At 30.8% G+C, this 17,846-nt stretch overlaps 1 pseudogene; it reads left to right on the top strand.

The window, feature by feature from the left end:
• The first annotated feature begins 468 nt into the window (after nucleotides 1-468).
• LOC146897450 (transcription factor bHLH14-like) lies at nucleotides 469-2,476 on the top strand (annotated as a pseudogene).
• Nucleotides 2,477-17,846: the final 15,370 nt, after the last annotated feature.

The following is a 17,846-nucleotide window of genomic DNA, read 5'->3' as shown; positions in this document are numbered from 1 at the left end:
GGATTGTTTTTGGCGATGTGTCAGGTGACACAGTTTTTCTTTGTCTCTCTGTTTCACTATTTTTATTTAAAATTTTAAATATTTATGTGTTGTCGGTTTTTGTTTGGATGCCCCCGAATATAATTAACATGTTGAGCCCTAGCCCATGCAAATTTACCTCACTAAATTCATCCATTTAATGAACTAAACTTTTGTGGTCACAAAATTCATGTATAGAGAGAGAGAGACACACACAGACATTTTTTATTTTATTATTAAAAAGGTACCTCGTTATATTATATACCTAATCACTATACTATACCCCATTGAATTTTTATTTCTTTGTCCTCCATACACAAGACCCCACCTCACACACCACTTAGCATTATCTATCATTTATATGCCTCATATTGCACCTCTCGCTTTCCCTTCACGTGCTTATGCCTAATATAGTACCAATGTGGCTGGCACTACACCACCTCACCATTATTTGAACCCAAAATGTAACACTCTTGCTTCCTCATATAAGTACAAGTAAACCCCTCCACTTATGCTCATAATTCTTCATATCTTCTCCAATCCTATTTACACACTCTTTCTTACACTAAAAAGACTTTTCAACCTTTATCAAATTAAAGAGAGAGAGAAACAAAAAAGACTATTCATCCGTACAACATAAAAATTTCCACTTTTACACTATTAATCAATTTCAACCTCTTGTTTCCTTTTCTCCTACTTCTCCAATCTCATCAATCATCTCTTTATTCTCTACCTATAATACTATACACATAAGGAAGATTTCATCATGTCACCTTCTTCATCTTCCTCTATGATATCATTTCCTCATGAAAATGAAAACCCTTCACCACAAACCCTAACCCTTCAACAAAAACTTCAATTATTAGTCCAAACCCAATCCGAAAATTGGGTCTATGCCATTTTGTGGCAAACAACAAAAGATGAAAAAGGTAAACCTTTCTTATCTTGGGGTGAAGGCTATTTCCAAGGAACCAAAGAAACAGCAATTTCAAACAAACAACACGACAGCAACACGTGTACAAATGGTGATGCTGAATGGTTCTATGTGATGTCGTTGAGTCGAAATTTTTCCATAGGTAATGCTTCTTCAATTTCATTACCTGGTAAAGCTTTTGCTTTAGATTCTGTACTTTGGTTGAATAGTAAACATGAACTTCAAATCTATAACTGTGAGAGATCCAATGAAGCACACGTGCATGGAATTGAAACATTGATTTGTATTCCGACAACTAACGGTGTAATCGAAATGGGTTCTTATGACAATATCCAACAAAATTGGAACCTAGTACACCAAGCCAAATCTATGTTCCAAACATCCACATCAGAATCTAACTCAGAAATAGATCTCATCTCCACAAACCCACTTGACAAATCTATGTTCCAAACATTCGCCGACATCGGTATCGTCTCCGGTTCCGGAGAAGACACTGATGAGACACAAAAAACAATGAACCAAAATTTGCAACAAATGAATAACATTGTTTCATCATGTTCTTTTGATTCTGAAAATTCTGATTCAGAATATTGTCCACCATTAGCAACACCAACAAGAATTGAAAAAGATTCTTTTGAGAAAAGAGAACCTAAGAAGAGAGGAAGAAAACCGTTATCAGGAACTCAAACACCGTTAAACCATGTGGAAGCAGAGAGACAAAGGAGAGAGAAACTAAACCATAGATTCTATGCTTTAAGATCTGTGGTTCCAAATGTTTCAAAGATGGATAAAGCTTCTCTTTTATCAGATGCAGTGGATTACATCAACGAGTTAAAAGCAAAGATTGAAGATTTAGAATCAGGGCAACAAAAGGAATCGAAAAAAGTGAAGATGGAAATGATGGAAATTGTCGATAATAACAGTGCAACGGCAACTTCAACTGTGGTAGACCAAAAAAGACCTTGTAATGTTAATGCTTTTGAGATTGATGAAGATAATAGGAAATGATGCTATGGTGAGAGTTCAAAGTGAGAATGTTAATCACCCTAGTGCAAGATTAATGAGTGTATTGAAGGATTTGGAGTTTCAGGTACATCATGCTAGTATATCGACTGTTAATGAAGTTATGGTTCAAGATGTTGTTGTTCGAGTTCCTAACGAGATGAGCGCGGAAGAGAGTCTAATTAGATCAGCCATTCTCATGAAATTAGGTCAGTAGTGAGTAGAGACTTGTGTCATCTCATACAAACCAATGGCTTTGCCATTCATAGTATCGAAAATATTCTTCGAACACAATAGCTATCTATGCATGTGTATAAAGTTCCAACTTTTGTATTGTTTCTCTTTTTTCATCGATTCCGGACACCACACATATTCGAGTTGTATTATAAGTTGTGTGCATAGCCATCTCAACCATTAGGTCAGTAAAGTCCTTACTTTAGAATCTAAATTTTAACTGTTTTAATTAGTATATATTTTATGATTTAAAATCTTTAATTGTGATTGATATTGCATTAGCATGTATGTGACTCTTGCGATGGTTTGCGATTTTCTAAGATTAATATTTGTAGTTTTTCTTGTTTAATAACATTGTGATTCACATCCATATTTTATAAGTTTAGGCACCTCCTTTCTCTTCATGTGTTACTCTAGGTCTCCAAATTATCTCTTGGTTTAGTTTCACTATCTATTGAAAATGATTTTTTAAATGAAATCGATTATGATAATTTAATAAACTATTTTACATCTCAAAAATTATAAAAAAATACAAATTACAAAATTATTACTTTTAAAAATATTAATTTTTAAAAAACTTCATTATTAAAATTTGTTTCAGGCCTCCATATCAGTTGAAAGTGTCTTGATTGGTGCGTCTAAATACAAAAACTCTTCATAGTATAAGTGTGTGTTTGGTATGGCGGTGGCGAGAATTGACTTTGATAGAATTGAGTTTGAGAGAATTGATTTTGGTTAAAAGTGAGTTTGAGGTGAATTGATTTTGGTTTGGATACACTTGTTTAAAAGTGATTCTTATTTGATGATGTTGTTTGGATAGTTTGAATCAAAATTGATTTTGAATATAAAATGACCAAACACCCCTAAACATAAAATTTCTTATATTTACATAAGCTGTATTTTTGGACGTGTGGTGATAAAAAAAATCACATTTATAACAAAAATCAGTGCAACCCAACTTAAAAAAATGATTTTCTTTTTTCAACAAAAAAACACTACAAACAATCAAAAAGAAAAAAGGCTTAAATGCGTTTTTGGTCCCTTAAGTATTTATTTGGTATCGCTTTGGTCACTTAACTAAAAAAAAAGATTGTTTGAGTATTTTATCTTTATCTCCGTTACCTGTTTTGGTCCCTTTTGTTAAATAATTTCAAAAAAACGTTAGGGTTTATATTATTCATCTTCTTCCTTCTCCTTCCATCCTCTTCTTCATGATCTTCATCATCAACAACACACCAACCTAGAAAACTTCATTCATTTCTTCATCTTCTCCATCTGAATATTTCAACTCCTTCATCCATTTCTGAAAAAGTATGAAGAACAACAACATCAACAAAATCCAGCAGCAATGATAACAATAAAATCCAATAACAACAACAAAACCCAGCAACAACAAAGGTAGAATTTTCCTTAAAAAAAAGGTAGAATTTAGGTCCCTCATTCATTTTTCTTCCTCCATTACAATAACACAAAAACAAGTTAACTTACTTATCTTCTCTTCTCCCACCCACAATACACAGAAACACAAATAAATCACCATAAATTAAAATGGCAGAAGAATTGAAATTAAAAAAAAAAGATTGAGATTTCCTTTATTTCCGTAAACACAAATAAATTAAAATGGCAGAAGAGCACACAAATAAATCACCATAAATTTCCTTCTATTCTCCCATTTCTAGTTTCCAATTTCAAACATATGCAACACAACAACACCACCAATTTAATTCGATCTCAAATTTGAATCTAAATTTCTTCTCATGTTCTTTCTTTGGAGTCTGAATTCGAATTCAAAGAGAAAAAGGGTATAAGAGAGTTAAAGAGAGAAAAAGGTTGGATTTGGATCTCTCTATTCTGAATTCTCTCTCTCCATTTTTTTAATTCATGATAAGAACTTAAAATGGGCTGAATCTAGATTCTTGAAGAAATTAAAAGGGCTGAATCTAGATTCTTGAAGAATGAATGAATAAGATAGCTGAAAGTGATGTTTTTTGAGTGAAAAAATTGTTATTATGATTATGATTTTTGGTTGTTTTTAATTTTATTTTCTGGATTTATGATTGGTGATGATGATGATGATGATGAAAAATTGGTTATTGATTGAGATATGAAATTGATTAATGTTTATAGATTTGATGAAGATGATGATGAAAAAGATTTTTTTTTTGGGTTGGTGTGTTGTTGATGATGAAGATCATGAAGAAGAGGATGGAAGGAGAAGGAAGAAGATGAATAATATAAACCCTAACGTTTTTTTGAATTTATTTAACGGAAGGGACCAAAACATGTAACGGAGGTAAAGATAAAATACTCAAACAATATTTTTTTTAGTTAAGGGACCAAAGCGATACCAAATAAATACTTAAGGGACCAAAAGCGCATTTAAGCCAAGAAAAAACTACCACACTTTTCTCCATTTCCGAGTGTCCCTTCCATTTCTCAACAACTTCTTCAATGTTTCTACACCCTTCCTCAGCTCTCAATACACCGCTGCAATTTCTTCTTCCTCCATCTCTCAATAATTTCAGTCAATTCTTTCTACCATCTTTATCAAATAAGTTGAAAGATTCCTTGTGCAATGACCTTCAACTTGCAGAAGGAAATTCAGATCTGTGTGGTTGAGTTTCAGAGATAAAATACAAGGTTGGAGTGAAGAAGAAAGTTATGGGTAATTTGGTAAAGTATTCCAATCACTGAAAATGAAAACCCAAACACGATTTTGCTTTAACGTGGAAGCTAGGAATTTCAGCTTCATGTCTACCGGCGTTTTGAACCCAAACGTACGTTTTTTAAAAGCACTTTTCATTCACCCAAACAAGAAAAAAATTATGGAAACCACGTTTGAAAAAGAAAACGGAGGTTTGGCTACTTCAAACGTGTTGCCAAACACATACTAAATCTTTATACGGTCCCATAATAATTAGATTAATTTAATCTCTTCTTTTTAATACTCCTTCCGTTTCAAAATGAGTGTCGTTTTAGCCAAAATAATTTGTTTCAAAATGAATGTCACTTTCAGTTTCCAATGCAATAATAACTTTTTCTTTTCAATTGTACCCTCCAATTAATACTCTGCACACTACTTCCAAAATATTACTTTTAAAACTAACCAATAGTTAATAAGGATAATTTGATAAAATAATCATTCTCTTTCTTTTAATCATTGTATTTTTTAATATGTGTGTAAACACCTAAAACGACACTCATTTTGAAACGAATGAAATAATATTTTTAATCTTTTGTGTGTGTGCTTGATGACGTAAGAGGTGGTTCAATCCCCAATCATGTCATTATATGATTGATTTCAGGAATCTAAAAATTTTGTCGGTTTGCATCTTTGTTTTGGATTTTAAATTGAACAAAATTAAACAACTCCCATGTGTACGATGAAAAGTTTTGTTAATGCTCTTAGACCATTTACAATGGTCACCAACATTAAACACCCTTCAACACCCACTTTTTCAATTCCCAACACTCCATATCATCTTCTCTCTCTTAATTTAACACTGATTCAACTTTAACCTCTCCAATGGTTTTTTTCATTCAACACTCTACCCCACCACCTTTTATTTCTTATTCTTATTTAATTTTATATTTTTGTTTTTATAATTACGTAAAATTACAATTATCGATTATAATTAAATTAAAATAAAGAAAAACTTAACAATTTTTTTTTGTAAAAATAAAATTTATTTAAATAATTTATTTTTATTTTTCTTAACTTCAAATGCAATACAATATTTATAGAGGAAGAAGATAGTATGGTATCATAAGAAGAAGATAGTGAAAAACTTGATTTTTTTTCTGTGTCCAAATCAAATGAACCAAGTCTCTATTTATAGAGGAAAAAAAATCATGAATTTTGATATATTTTTTATTTTTTTTAAAATTATTTTACAACAAAATAATTGAGGTTTAATTTTTAAAACAATTAAAAACCGGGCAACCAATAACATGCCAACACGCGTCCCCCTGCATTCCAGATTTTCTTCTTCTCTCTCCGTCCAAATCTATTCACGCGCGTTGTCTGTGCGTGTTGTACACGCGCCAGAATCGGACGAATAAAATTGCGCCGCGTGGCATCTGGTCTGCTTTCAATTGTGTTGAACCGGTTCAACTTCTCTTTCTTCCACCTCAATATTAAGCATGCATTAAACAACCCATTGGAGTGGTATTTTATGTTGAATCTCATTTTCAACATGCCATTGTAAGTGGTCTTAAGTTTTCCCAGAATCTAGCAACAGGGGCTGATCTATGCATCTACACACAATTTTGAAAATTCGTACCAATAATTCGATATACTCTCTCCTTATATGTAAATATTTTTTACCTCTAATAAAAGGGTGTTTACCAATAATTCAACAAGCATCTTTATTCAATTCCATTTTTTAATTGCTATTGTATCATGTACACTTTATTTGAGCTTCAGTTTTCTCATTTTCATGGAATAAGTGCTGTCAGATTTAATTAATCAAAACTTAATTTGTAAAATGAAAAAAAAAAAGGTTAATAATGAATTCATCACTATGACTTTTGCCAATTTGAGTCTCATTCACTATTGAAGCGGCGAGGAAGAAATGAGAATGTAACCAGGCTTTACAAAAATGATAGAGTAGAGAGAGGAATATGTGTTATTAAATGAGACTTTTTAATCTCAACCAAGTAATTTTAATCTAAATGTTTCTAATCATTCTCATCATTTTCACATAAAAAAGACATTCTCATTAGAAAAATCCTCGATGTACATATATGTATATGAATGTGTGTGTGTCTATATATATATATATATATATATATATATATATATATATATATATATATATATATATATATATATATATATATATATATATATATATATATATATGGATTTGCCAACTTTGACCAACAAAAAACGGTCTAAGTTAACAAAAGTGTACTTTTTTATTTGGACAAAAAAACGATTATCCACTAGTGTAAACCATTTTAAAGTAAGGAATAGTTTAATAAATTTCATTTAATTTTATTTTTCAATAAAAAACATCAAACAGCCGTTTCCTAATTTTTTGGGAAAATTACTAAATTATCCCTCAAGCTATTTGTAATCAAATAAAAGTGGATCTAAGTTAGCAAATTGGTGCAAGTTAACAAATATATTTAAATGAAAATTACAAAAGTAACCCTCAAGCTATTAGTTTTAAATAATAAAGATGAAGAGTATTTTTGTCCAAATAAAAAAGTTAGAAAAATTACTAAACTATCTCTAAAGAAGTGCGTCTAAGTTAGCAAATTGGTGCAGGTTAACAAATATGTTTTAATAAAAATTACTAAAGTAACCCTCAAGCTATTAATAGGGGGTTTCAGGGAGATTTTGAGTTAGCTTTTTCGTTATTCCAATCATACCCATAAACAAATTTTCATATAATAATATTATATTGTTAACGTTATTAAAAAATATAATTTTTTTATGTTATATTTGTTATATTATTGTTGTCATTGAAAAATATAAATATGGTTTGTTGAGTTTGTTACATTTGAAAGTCACAAATATCTATACTTATAATTTTTTTATCTATATTAAAAAAAATATAGTTTGTAATTTACACACAAAAATTCCTATAAAATATAGTTGATAATCTACAAGCGTTAGCGCAATAAAAAAGCAGACAGACGGGCATGTGAGTGCCCTTTTTTTTCGCTAGTATACATAAAGAAAATAGTCTCTTTTGACTCTTTTGAGCTAGGTTTTTCTCCTTCCAAAATTACTTTCAGCTTTCAATACAAATAGCACATATAACAAATAGATAAGAGTAAATTCAAATATTAAAATTGTTGGAAATTTCACATTAATTGTGGTCTGATCCTAGTAGCCTAAATTGCGACCTTTGGTTGGCCTTCATTGCAGCCTCCAACACCTTCATTGTGTTTACTTTGAGGGGGTGGATTTAGTCCCACATCGAATAGATAACATTCTTGAGAAGAGTTTATAAAGAGAAGGCACTCCTCACCTTACAAGCCGATTTTGTATGAATGAGTTAGGCCCCAAATTTCAACATGGTATCAGAGCCAATCCTAGACCTATCATTGGGCTTCCCGCATCATCCATGCTTCAGGCCCATTGGGCCAGGCTAAAGTGTGAGGGGGTGTGTTTGAAATTCTGCCTTAATTGTGTCTGCCCCTAGTCGCCTAAATTGCGACCTTTGGTTAGTCTTCATTGCAGCCTCCAACACCTTCATTGTGTTGGCTTTGAGGGGGTGGATTTAGTCTCACATTGGATAGATAGCACTCTTGAGAAGAGTTTATAAAGAGGAGACACTCCTCACCTTACAAACCAGTTTTGTAAGGATGAGTTAAGTCCCAAACTTCAACAAAAAAAAAATGTAGCAAATCATATATATAAAAAAATGTAGCAAATCATATATATCTGATTTTCTTCCTTAGCAGTTAATTTAAAAAAGATAACGGATGAGAGTGAAGTGAAATATTAAAAAAAGTGTAACAACAAATTTTTTTTTTACCACACAACACATATCATGTAACAAATTAGATCAAGTATAGGTCACTATAAATATAATCAAAATCATACAAACAAACATAATAAAATATACACCCACGCTAGTATATATAAAGAAAATAGGGGGTTTTGGGCTGGCGTTTTTGTTATTCTAATTATACCCTTAAACAAAACTTTCTATATTAATTTTATATTATTGGTGTTATTAAAAAAGATAAGAATCTTTGTTATATATGTTATATTATTGTTGTCATTGAAAAATATAAATATGATTTTTTTTTAGAATAAATATGATTTGTTGAGTTTGTTACATTTGAAAGTCACAAATATCTATACTTATAATTTTAATTTATATCAAAAAAAAATCTATAAAATCTATATAATATAAATTTACCACCTATTCCAAGGCCTCTTCTCTTCTTTTCTTGACAAGTGTCACCATTTTTAAAGGTTTTAAAGTTTCATTCAACTAGCGACATGTGGCACTCTAATCTTCTTTTGTTCTAATGTTTTATTTATGAAAATGTTATAATTCAATTTTTTTTTTGGAAGACCAATTATATTGTGTTATTATATGTTATTTTTTTTATGGAAATGTTACAATTCAATGTTTTTTATTTTTTATTTTTTTGACAAGATTCAATGTTTTTTATGTAATGCACTATATAAATTTAATAATAATTTTTCTAATACAAAATATTATTGTAACATTGACTGATTGATACCCTATCGAATTGATTTTTTTTTTGCTAATCCATGATTTTGTTATGAACTAACGAAATTGATGAAATAAACTAACTTTTATTCTTATTTTTAAAAACATATTACTAAAAGATTTTTTTAATTTTAATCTTCGATGAAATTAATTATTTTAATTTTTTTAAATTCAGATAGATATAAATATTCCAAAAGATTTATTAATTAACATAAAATCGTTTAAATGAATTTTTTTAGTTAATGTTATTTTCGATTTATTAATTTGACGTTTTTTTTTTGAGATTATTTTCAATTTATTTTATTTTTTGTATATTATATGAATAATTCAAGTTCAAATATGATTGTCTATGATGCATACAGTTATTGTATCAACCAATTAAAATAAACATAGACACATTTGTCTTAATAATCGACCAATCAAAACGAAGAATAACTTATTTCTCTTAATAACCAAATAAAGTAGTAATTAATTTGCAGTTATGAATTCCAAAATAAGAAATGAAATAATAACAAAACTATTAATTTTAATGGAATAAAAAAGCTATCTTTGTATTGCGTATTAAGAAGCTTTAAAAACCTGAATAAGTAAATTGATTGACTATGATGAAAATGATTTTCATATCAACCAATCAAATTGAAACATGACTCATTTTTCTTTATTATCAACCAATCAAAATGAAGAAAAAATTTCTACATTAATTTCTTGAATGTGACATAAAGGAGAGAATTGTTAAGTATACATGATTTTTACCCTATAAATAGATAATCATTTTCTCATAACTTTCATCTGCCTCTTCATCCCATACAAATTTTATTACTATTTCTTCATTTGAAATTCGTTTTCCATGGAGAATAATCGTGTGTATGGTTTGTCCATGATATAAATTGAGACACACATCGTTTCTCCCTATATATGCATTATACAGTTATTAGGGATGCATCGTGTGTATGGTGTTTTTTTTTGTGGTACATGTAAATCATGTTTTTTATCAAGGCATCATGAATTCTTATTATGCAGTCCCGTATAATTTTTTTTATTGTCAATTTTATTGATTTTTTTATTTGTTTGTAATTTCGTTAATATACAAGTTTAATAAACAGTTGAATGAGGGAAAGTGTATTCTAAATAACTCAGGTGTTGCTGCAAATCTAAATTCGTATCAAACAACAAAACATAATACAAACTCAATTTTTATTTCATCCGACAGATTCTTTTTTCTGTTTTTTTACCATGACATTAGTCCATCCGATATTTCACCACTAAATCTATTTTTTTTTTTAGCAAACCACAGCCCCGTTTGAATTGAGTTTATTTTAAGTTTATGAAAAAGAGTATGCAAATAAATAGATTTTTATCTTAAATTATAAGTTCACTTTAACGAAAATTGTATCTTCGCAAACTGTTTTATTCATAAACCATTAACAAGCTAATAAATAATATAATAAATAATACATGAAGACATATTTATTTGCATAAGCTGTTTTGCATACTAAAATAAGCTAATCCAAACATGCCCAAATATATTCTAAAGTATAAACAGATAGGACTGTATTATCAATTCTCACATTCTCATTTCTCAACATCCGTTACGGGACTGTATTATCAATCCTCACATTTTATTAAAAATAATTTATGAATAAAACAATATATTTAAATGATTATTACCTTTTTTTTTCAACGTCAATCAATGCTCAATAAATATAACACACCAAAACTTAATGTTGGTTCGTTAAAAAAAAAAAACTTAATGTTGGTGATTACATTAAAAAGTGTAACGTATTAGCCCAAAAAATCACAAACAATCACAACGATGTATATTTGTAAAGGTTTATTATTTATTTATACCACAAAAAAAGATTAAGAGTGATTTGCACACAAAAAATCACGTTTAAACGAAATATTTTTAAATTTGAAAAATATAGTTAAGATTATATAAAAAATATTAAGAGTGAAGATTCATTTTGATCTCTTACAATTTTCTAACAGTATAATTCAAACCTTGAGAAAAAGTAAAATTCAAATTAGTCTCTCATATTTTTATACTAGAGACAAATCAGTCCCTGATTTGTTATAATATAGAAATGATTATAAACAATTTGAACATGATATGGTTGATGTTCCACTTTTTTTTTTTTAGGGAACTATTTATTCTTTCTTGATAACCATCCATGTACATCAACACATATCATGGAAATGATTGTGACATCAAATTCAATAAAATTCTTCTTTGTGGATTTTTAATTTACGATTTTATATTCATCAACCGTTTATATTTTTTAATGTTAGCCTTCGTTTTTTAGGAAAAAATGATCCCAATATTTCAGACTTCAATTGAGAGACAAGTAAAAACTAACTAATAATTGTTCTATTTAATAATTAAATAGGTTCTTCAAAATGATTCTTTTTGTTTTTTTTGGTGTTAACCTTTTGGTTTTCAGGGGAAATGGACTTGGGAAATACTTTATGGTATGGAGGAAAAACTATGAATAACTACGAATAACACTATAGCAGACCCATGATTTCCGCTAAATAGCAGTTGGTATGCATCTCTACCACTGTTTCGTTGTTTTCCGTGTTTTTTTCGTACTACATAGCATTGCTCAATGGACTTTGGTAATCTGGAATTCCTCCGTGAGGTAAGGATAACCTGATCAAGAATTGTTCCATCAAAAAATCAAACTCAGATTCTCTCGAATTATTCGTCCGGGAGCTCATTAACCACTTGAGCTCAAAACTCAATCACTTGGTTACATCAACATATTAGATTTAATTGTGCCTTTGTTGTGATTTATTTTTGTAAAGATTTAATAATCTCAAAATATATCTTCATTACCGGCTAACACATAATCTACTCAAGAATATATACATGGGGTGAGGAAGGCGAATCATTCTATGTAAAACTCATCAATAACAATGTTAAAAAGTCAACCCAAAACCATGTATTCTCTTTATGTATTGTATAGATTATTATTATTATAATTATTTCAACAATTTGTCAAAAAAAATAATTATTTTAACAAAAAAACATAGTATTTTTCATAATCATAACTTTTTGGGATTACATAATTACGACATATTATACAACAGTGGACTTTCCTTTCTTAAAAAGTGTTTATCATTGATATATATATATATATATATATATATCTTTCTCTCAGTTTGGTTTCCCAAGCCGTGATGAAAGAGAAGGGTTGTATTAGGTCTCGATAGCCAACACAATAATTTAATTAATCTCCATGACATGGGCCGAATGCATAACAGTGTGAATGTTAGGTCGTTCCCTAGAAGCAACATGTTGTATAACTTAGGTACAACGTCAAATGAGCAAGGGTCCCAACATCGCCATCGAGATATAGTAAAAAATAAGCAAGGGTTCCCACATCTTCATGAACGGGTGTGGGTAAAGAAATTTACTCACTCTTACATGGAATATAGGTACTCTTACATGGGAATCTATGGAAATAGTGGATACTATGACTATGAGGAATAATAATTTTACGTGCATACAAGAAACTAAATGTGTGGATGAAAAGGCGAAAGAATTATATAGTTCATGAATTAAGCATTGGTACATTCACAAAGTTACATTGGGACATGTGATAGACATTATTGTGAATAATGAATGGAAGAAGCATATTATGAATGTAAACATGATAGGAGATCATATCATAACCCTAGAATATGTTTTGGAATAAGACAACTTTAGTGTTATTAGTGCCTACGCACCTCATGTACGGTTGAAAGAACACCTTAAAGTAAAGTTTGTGAGGATTTAAAGGCTTAATTTAGGATATATCACTAGGAGAAAATATCTTTTTAAGAGAGAATCTAAATGGGTATGGAGGGAGTGTTTTGAGATGTTTTGAAGGTGTGTGTGGGGGTATGGCCTTGGGGAGATAAACGTGGAGGCTAAATCCATCCTGGATTTTTTGTCGGCTTTTGATCTTACTATAGCTAATATGTGATTTTGGAAAAGAAAGATGCATCTTATCTCATACAAGAGCGAGGGTGTCATATTCTCAGATAGATTTATTATTCCTCACATTTAGACTATAAAGTCTTACCAGGAGAGAGTTTGACTACTGAACATAGAGTATTGGTTACGATTGTGAGGGTTAAGAGGTGAACGGAGAAAAGATGCCATGTCTGGGCTCCAAAGGATCAAGTCGTGACATTTAAAGGGTTAAAAACAAATTAGTTTCCAACACAAGATTTTAATGGAAGGTTTTAAGAAACTACATGGAAGCACCAATGACTTGGTAAGAAGATGTTACATGAGATTAGACAAGTAACAAAAGAAAAGGTGGGAAAATCAAGTGGTTTTGGACCTAGGGGTAAAGAATATTTGTGGCAGAAATAAAGTGTTCAAAGTAAAGTGATAATCAAAAGAAAATGTTTTAAAGAGTCGTTTAGGTGCAAAAGTGCCAAATTTTGGGAAAGTTATAAGATGAACAAGGAGACCAAGAATGTGTTGCACGAAGCAAGAATGCAAACTTTTGATAGGTTATATCAATCCTTAGGCACCAAGGAGTGAGAATATATATAGTCTTGCTAAGGGACGAGAAATAAATACAAGAGAATTAGATCAAGTGAAGTGTATGAAAGATGAAGAGGGTAAAACTATTGTTCAGGAAAGAGATATAAAGCATAGATGGAAGAAGTATTTCCACAACTTATTTAATGAAGGTTATGTGATCTTACTATACTCTAACAACCCATACATTAGATAGGAGAACCAAAACTATAACTACCATCGTCAGATTCAAGAACATGAGGTAAAGTAAACGTTGAAAAGGAGGATGATGAAAATGTGAACTCCCTACCATTTATGCATTGGAGAGACCGTTTCGAGTGATGACATGATATCATACCTATTAAAGGGTGGAAAATTCTAAGAGACAAAGGCATTGAGTGGCTTAATTTTTTTTTAAAAGAAATGATATGGTCAAAGCAAATGCCGGATTAGTGTAGAAAAACACTTTAATTTTGATTCATAAGAACAAGTGGGATATACAAAATTGGATATAGGGGAATTAAACATGAGTCATACCATAAAATTCTATATAAACAAAAAGGAGTGATTGAACATATACTAAAAAAGGAGACTCATGTTACTAATAACCAATATGGTTTTATCTTTGAGAGGTCGACTATGAAATCGATATACTTACTACGATGTGTGATGGAGCAATAGACGATGGATATAAAACCAATTATTTATAATACTACTAAAATTGTAAAAAATATAAAATACAAAAATTTATGATGCATGCTTAACATGACTCTCCACATATATTTAATTTGTTGATTTGGTGTTAACTTTGTGGAATTCAATGGACATCCGCTTCAAATATTAATAATTGAAGTATAAAAAAAAAGATCGCAGATGAACCGAGTAAAAAACATACAAAATTGTAAGGAATACCACAGTACTCAATAAGTGTACAACTAAACCGAAAAGAAATAAGAAAGAAAGAAAAAACAAATAGCAAGAACAATATTTTCTTGGTGCAAAAATTGACATGTGATTTAAACTATTATTACTTTTTTTGAATGACAAATGTTATTAATTATTTGTTAGATTAATATTTACTTCTTCATTCGGGTTTGAACCCAGGACCTATAATTATCCTTGGAGTGATTGAAAAAATTATTACTTATTTTAGTGACTTAGTAATTAGTTGTTAGATTAATATTTACTTATTTTAGTGACAAATGTTAAGAATATTTTCTTTTGATATACACCATAAATGGCCTCATGTTCTTAAACTGACGTTTCACACGCATAATGAACAATCGATACTATACGATGGTGATCGTGACATCGAGGACATAGTGAGGTATAACTAGGAAGCGTCAACCACTTTTCTCACGTGGTTTGAAACAAATCGTCGGTATGTAGGCAGTCGCAATCTGACGTATGCTGAATTTCCAACAAGATTTATTTATGTCAAGAAAGACAAACAGTGGCAGCCACGTAAACTAGGATATCAAATTGGAAGACTTCATTACACGCTGCCTGGTATAGGGGAGCTGTACTACATGAGGATATTGTTGACCATTCAGAAGGGTTGCATGGGATATAGTTGCTTAAAAACAGTTAATGGACATACCTATGACACGTTCCAGGAAGCTTTGAGATTACTTGATGACGACAGAGAGTTTATAGATGGTATCACAGAACATGGTGAGTTTGGTTCGGGTCAACAATTACGTTGGTTGTTTGTGCATCTCTTAACCACTAGCACAATGACGAGCCCTGATATTGTATGGGATGCGACATGACAGTTGCTGTCCGATGCTATCTTATTTGAATGTAGGAGGCATCTTAATATTTCGGGTAATATTTATTGTACTTATTTCGAAATCTATGTACCATTTTGTTTTGTGTAAGATCTGATTTTTGCATTTTTTTTCTTTGATTAAAAAGGCACAGTTTAGAAAATGGTTGACATATTCATGCTCAAAGTATTGTATGCCTGTCTCGATAAATATATTTATCTATTTAAGTACTAATAATAAACAGATACAATTTATGCTTTGATGTGAAAGAATTTATACAAAAACCTATAGAATACTGAGCTTGAAGTAAGATGCAAGTTTAAAAACTCAATTTAAGAAGAGCTTAAATACATAAATCACATATAATTGGTCTGCTAATGGTTTCAGAGTTCATGCATCATTTCAACACACTAACCAATAACATAGAATGAGTTGGAAAATGAAAGTTAAAAGGTGCGCCACCATTATTTTTATAACTTTTTGAAAGGTTCTTTGCATATTTATTTGACATCTAGAGTTTTACATATATTTATATGGCTTAGATCTTACTATCTTATTTGTAGACCATATATTCAAGTGAACAAAATATAATTTTAGGCCTTGTGATACTAAATTAACTGATATATGTCTCTCACACGGGTAAGAAAGATAAAATCAAGCTACCTAAGACAATAGACACACCTGGGAGCTTTCCACTTTATATATCTTTTAAGTAGATCAATCCAATTCAATATACACTATTATTTATAAATGTCAGACAAATAAACACCATTTGCTACTGCTACCAAGCTATCGTAGTTTTAGTGGCAAACTTAATGGATTGTTCTTCGTATTACGTCATGATAGTGTGTATTTAGTGGTCATGAACTTAACAAATATTTTGGTATGACGACTCATGATTTGAGTAACACGTTTGATTTGTGGCTATCTACCCAAAAGAGGCTACAATTTTCCCTAGCATTTTGAGTTTTTAGGAGAAATACAGAAGAGAAAATAAGCATGTTTCAATACATAATGATACGTTTAAATATAAAGGCTTCTCATGTAAAGCTTAGATTTTTACTTTCTCTTCAACGTGTACGCAAATGAATGCAAAGGTTCTAATATTAATTTTGTGTCTTTACATTTAATATACAAATCTGCGTATCGGTGCTGATGATTTGAAGAACTTGTGTTTGATTAAAATTGAAATGCTGCTTCAGGAAAACGGACGTTCGCTTACTGATTTCAAATCTATGCCCAAGCCAAATGCAGTAGACATGCCAACCTTCACAAACAAGCTTATCGTCGATGAGCTAAATTACAACAAGGATGAACTGGCAAAGACACACGCTAATATGTTACTGATGCTGCGTATCTAAATTACTGACAGAGATGTGTGCATGACAAGATCAAGGAATCCGTTGGTTCTGACGACGGTGGTTTCTTTTTCTTATATGGTTACGGTGGTACTGGAAAAACCTTTATATGGGAAACATTGTCGGTTGCCGTTAGATCGAAGGGGTTAATTGTTTTGAATGCTACATCCAGCAGTATATCAGCTCTTCTATTACTAGGTGGAAGAACTGCGCACTTAATGCTGACAGTCCCTATTGAGATTAATGAGGCATCATCGCTTACGATGGAAAAGGATAGTCCTAGGGCAGACCTGGTGCGTGCTACAAAGTTGATAATTTGGGATGAGTGATATCATGTCCAAGAATGATCCCCTAACCAAGTTTAGACCTTTTTGTGGAATGACAATAGTTTTAGGTGGTGATTTCAGGCAGATATTGCATGTTGTCCAAAAAGGAACAAGGCAGGATATTGTTGATGCCTCAATCAATTCATCAAAGATATGGGTTTATTGTAATGTGTTGAGGCTTACTGTTAATATGAGATTGGGTGCATCTTCGGTACCTGTAGAGCAGGAAGACATTGCTAATTTTGGGAAGTGGATACTCTCAATTGGAGACGGCAATGACACCTCGGATGAGAATGGTGAAATGAAGGTAGAAATTCCTGAAGATTTCCTCATATCGGACACAACAAATTCGTTGATGTCACTTATAGACTTTGTGTATCCCGATTTGAATTATAAACTTGGTGACCCGCTATTTTTTTTCAAGAAAGGGGAATACTCGCACCAACACTTGATTTAGTTGAGCATGTTAACGAATATACGATGT

The sequence above is a fragment of the Medicago sativa genome, chromosome 8, assembly GCF_051527215.1.
Source record: "Medicago sativa cultivar Bolivia chromosome 8, Bolivia_mono, whole genome shotgun sequence".
Lineage (NCBI taxonomy): Eukaryota > Viridiplantae > Streptophyta > Magnoliopsida > Fabales > Fabaceae > Medicago > Medicago sativa.
This window is presented reverse-complemented; position numbering and strand designations above follow the sequence as displayed.